This window comes from Sinocyclocheilus grahami, unplaced genomic scaffold, assembly GCF_001515645.1.
Source record: "Sinocyclocheilus grahami isolate Dianchi unplaced genomic scaffold, SAMN03320097.WGS_v1.1 scaffold2595.1, whole genome shotgun sequence".
Taxonomy (NCBI): Eukaryota; Metazoa; Chordata; class Actinopteri; order Cypriniformes; family Cyprinidae; genus Sinocyclocheilus; species Sinocyclocheilus grahami.
Window position 1 is genome coordinate 19,845 of NW_015507774.1, and position 4,726 is coordinate 24,570.

General features: G+C 41.4%; 2 protein-coding genes across 2 annotated transcripts in view; one reads left to right on the forward strand and one right to left on the reverse strand.

The window, feature by feature from the left end:
- The window catches only part of LOC107575365 (uncharacterized), an 18,771-nt gene extending 15,626 nt beyond the window's left edge, over positions 1-3,145 (reverse strand). Inside the window, exons 1-2 of the mRNA XM_016261754.1 lie at positions 2,944-3,145; positions 2,841-2,873 (exon numbers count right to left, since the gene is read on the reverse strand). The gene's annotated coding sequence lies outside the window, so the exon portion shown is untranslated. The remainder of the gene's footprint in view (positions 1-2,840; positions 2,874-2,943) is intronic.
- The window catches only part of LOC107575366 (uncharacterized), a 13,104-nt gene that overhangs the window by 622 nt on the left and 7,756 nt on the right, over positions 1-4,726 (forward strand). Inside the window, exons 2-4 of the mRNA XM_016261755.1 lie at positions 1,758-1,839; positions 1,922-1,978; positions 2,127-2,211. The gene's annotated coding sequence lies outside the window, so the exon portion shown is untranslated. The remainder of the gene's footprint in view (positions 1-1,757; positions 1,840-1,921; positions 1,979-2,126; positions 2,212-4,726) is intronic.

Here is a 4,726-nt window from a genome sequence, read left to right on the forward strand (position 1 = left end):
GTGGAGATTGATGTGTCGGGGGGGGGGGGGGGGGGCAGTCTGGGGCACTGGCTCAAAAGAGGGTGGGGGGTTTGCGGCACGATGCATGTTATAATACATAGTGTATACACTCACTAAACAAAGAGTGACAGCTTTTTAGTGGTTATTATGAGCGCTCCTTGCAAGCTTTAGGCAATCCATTTAAAATGTAGAACTTTGTTTTTCAGCCACACACCCTTTGCAAAGTTTCGGGAATTACGTCTGCATATTTTTGCGGGATTCGCTCTCGAAGTAGCAGCGTTAGACATAGTGATAACCATAGCAATAGACGGGACAAAATATGTGAACATGTGCATTAAGACTAGAGCACCCTCACTAATTTCAGAAGCACCCCCAGTGATTTATGGAACCTGGTTGATACGCTTTTATTATATAACTATATACAAAAACAACAAAATACAAATGCACTAAATAAAATAATTGAATAGGCTAAATGCATATTTACAATTTAAGCACTAACTAAAATAAGTAGGCTATTAATAAAATAAACTAGAGAAGGCTGACTATAATCAGCTTGCTTCCATTTAGTGAGAAGCTATACTCTTCACCTGAATTAGAAAAAAAAGCTCTTTAGTCTTTAGTGATGCGAAGACAACGTTTGAGCGTACATGTAATATCTGAGCTAGTGCAGAGCCAATTCATAAAAGAATGTATATTTAAAAGCACACGTCCAGTTTTGTGTGAGTGAAGGAAATCCGCTTGCTAGTGGACAGATTCCTCCTCGCGCATAACATGCGCTCTCGATATTTGTCATACCACGCTCAGGGCAGGACTTAGGGGGGCGGGGCCCCTGGCCTTGAGGTTAATGTTTGGGCCCTACACCCACACTACAAATGCCCTCAAATAGAACACCTGGGGTGGCCAGCCAAATTTCAAGGGGTGCCGGTGCCACCTCTGGCCACCACGTAGACACGCCCCTGCCTAGGAACGGGAACGCGCTGCTCACGTGGCCAGTCACATGATTGTCTGCTGTAAAAAAATTTTATTTCAAATGTATTCTTATTGCAAGCATATTTTATAAAATATAGGCTAATCCTATTTATTTTTTGATTATTTAAATCTCCTGTTTAAAAATAGGAAAATAGACATGCTATAGTTGTATATAATTATATACGCAATAGGCTAGTTATATATATCTGGGGGGCAAAATATTAGTTTGCCTAAGAGGTAAATCCCAGTAGCCCCTCACTGCAGAACAAAGGGTTAGGGTTAGGGGCGGGATTGGATCCACATCTAGGGGGGGGAGATGGGAGGTTTAGGGGTGGGGATGGCTGGGTTTAGGGATCGGGGGTGGATGTCAAATTTACCGTCCCTCCCATAGACACTGCATTAGAAACACCCTCGCATTAGCATTAACTTTTTTTGTAATTTGATGAAAAGGTGATATAATACAACGAATAGTGTTATAAATGTAGATACATTTAAAAAAAAAAAAAAAAACACAAATATGAAAAACTTGAGGATTTACGATGCTGATGACCATTAAACGCATCACAGTCTTGTGAAAAGGGTCCATATTACCATTATGTACTGATACTAAGAAAAAGGCACACTGTAACAAATTTCTGTAGTTTTCACAGCATTATTACTGTAAAATGAACAAATCCATACTGTAGAATATATGTACAGTATTTTGCTGTAAATCTGCAAAGCATCATGGGTAAAATTACAAAAGCTGGAAATTTTACAGTAAAATTATATTTTCCCTTGAATCATAGTACAGTAATTTTGAGCGGGATTTTTTCTCAGCTGGATTAACCAACGTGATGCAGCTATTTTCTCCAGTTTGACCTCAAAAAGGTAAAGTTGCTCATTTTATCATAGATTGTTATATTTGCGGTTTTCACTGGTGAAGTTAACATTATGCGTCTTTCACTTTCAGAGTTCACCGTTACAGCGTGCGCGAGAGAGAGGTGGAAAAGAACATCCACATTAGCCGGTAACTGTTTGCATATTACAAAAAAAAATAAAAAAATTGATATATTTTCATTCCTGGCAACATTGATAACATCATTAGTTCGGTAAAGGACTAACACTGCTGGATAAAACTAAATCTGGAATTGTGTCTGCGTATGTTTGTTGATTAGTCGTTTGAAGCCACGTATTCATTTTGCTCTTGCTGGAGACTGCGCGAGGATATTGCTTTCAAACTGAAAGAAAACGCAGCAACAGGTAAGACTTTAAAACTGCACGACATTTTTCAGAGGACTATGTTTTCATTCATGGCACGGGGCACAGTTTAGGACATCCCCAGGCCAGAGCTCTGCGTCAGTATTCAGATAACTGTTAAAATTGCATCACGCCACAGATGCCTAGCATCTAATGCTAGTGTGACATTAAGTTGTCAGGAGTTTGAAAATTATCAATAAGAAATCCTATAGTCGACTACGCCACCCGGCATACACCGGGACATAACAGCAACTTACAAAACAAGTACAATACAAGATAACAAAATAAATTAGGGAGGTGGCCAGCAAAGACCCTCAGATTTCTAGCCCACACAATACCCATAACACACACACTCAAAATCAGAAATATTAAACAGCACTCCATGTGGACACACAGTACAAGGTACCATGGCCAACCCCTCCCACCTAAATTCACGCACCAAACAAAACATATATATAACAGACGGACCCAGATGAATTCCAGACAGAACAAAACAGAGTAGAGCAGAGCAGAGCAGAAGTGCAGACAGTTACTTGAGGTTCGTTAGGCTTCAATTAAGATCATTGGAAACCCCTGGACGTTCAATCAAACCAAGAAAACAGTACAATGCTGCAATACACATGGTCGCTCACCACGCAGGATTCCAGCTACTTGCAGGCCCATATCTGAAAAAAAACAAGGTAATAAACCTCTCTATTTAACAGGCAAAAAGGCATTTTTAAAACACGGACCAACCTGAAAACTGGCCAACAGCCAGCACACGACAGACAGGAGGATAACCTAACTGCTAGCACTCATTCAAAGTGCCACATGTCACAAAGGGGCACTAACAAAGATGATGCATCCCAAGCAACCAAACACTTCCCCCTTTTATATGCACAACACAGGCACTAATTGGCTCATGAAACTTACCCAACTGACCAATCATGATAAAGTACAAATACTGATAGGTTCACCTGTTTGGGTAACGTCAGCCAATCATTCTGGGTCTATACCTCACTCTGCTACACTTGCATATAGAACAGCCTCAGGCTCGGGTAGTGACGCTGGGTGTAACTAAAAAGGTGCCATTATCCGGTGAGGTCCAGTTGGGGAGTTACGGAACGATCTCATATCGCATAATCTTATTAACTGTTTATCTCCTGAACTGCATCTTTCTTTACCTCGCAGCGCCAATTCCGCCGTGCAGTCAATTTCGCTGGTTAAGTTTAGGGTCAGGTGTGGGGTAGGTTTAAGGGTTAGCATTTTTTGTAGCATAGTGTAGGAAATCAACACTTTAATTGACACAATCAATAAAATCTTTAGAATCAGCTGTGGGGCAGAGTTTGCACTGAAGTGGATTGGGGGAAAAAATTGCGCATACGTGTTGCATGTGCCTGTCTGTCAATGGGAGGAAGCCACACCCTATTTTGGAGCTCCCACCCCATTTTGGAGATCCCGCCCCCATTTGGAGATCTCAAGGCTGCAGTTATACCCTTCTCGAAATGTAGGCGAGAGTAGGCGGCTGCAGTGAGGGGAGGAGTGAAATAAGCGCAGTCAAGACGGACAGTTCTGACCTCTCGAAGTGGAACAGATACCAACGAGATCAAAGACAGATATCTCATTATTCACACTCATATGCTGTGCTGCTAATAAACGTGATATAATTTCAGTTCTGTTGCTTTTATGAAAATAAATATGATGAACAAGACACTGAAAGTGCTTGCTATTTAATTCCATACGAAAGGCGTATTTATCATCCATTTTTACTTTAATACAAACATGTATTTTAGCTTTTTATAGAAATATGACAACAATCACATATCTCACACAGATCGCACTGTCATCGTGTTTGGGAATATTCATGCATAATTTAAATACATAATCACATGAAATCAGATTTTAAAAAAAACATTTTAGACAAGAGCGCAGCATCACGGTTGTCTGAACCAATGAGCATTAAGCTGTGTCGTCAGTCAGTCGTTTCCCATCATGCTTTTGGTCAGTGCAGTTGGTGGAGAGCAACTGCAATCCGACACAGCCGCCTCGCCGTCGCGAGTTTTTTGGTACACGTCAGCATGACATCAGAGCAAGTCGGACGTAACTCGGATACTTTTCTAACCGGCATGCATCTCTGTTCTGCACAGATTTTGCTCATCTCAAACAAGCCTACTGATAGGTTCACCTGTTTGGGTAACGCCAGCCAATCATACTGGGTCTATACCTCACTCTGCTACACTAGCATCAGATGCCCAGTGCCTAAACGGCATCAATTCTCAGCAAAACCGCGTCAATAAGGTAATCAGGTGAAAAGGCCTCAGTCTAAAGCCCCGTTCACACCAATAGTATCCAGCTGCACACCCGCAGCACCGGCAGTTTCAGAACCACAGCCACAGAACCGGAAGTGAGGGGCGGAGCTCACTTTTTTTTTTAAGAGTAGCGCCACCTTACGGTTTTTAAGGGGTAATTTGCTCACACAAACAGCAGCATAATCTTAAAAGTAACAATCAAAATGTACACAATAATTAAATTGAAGTTT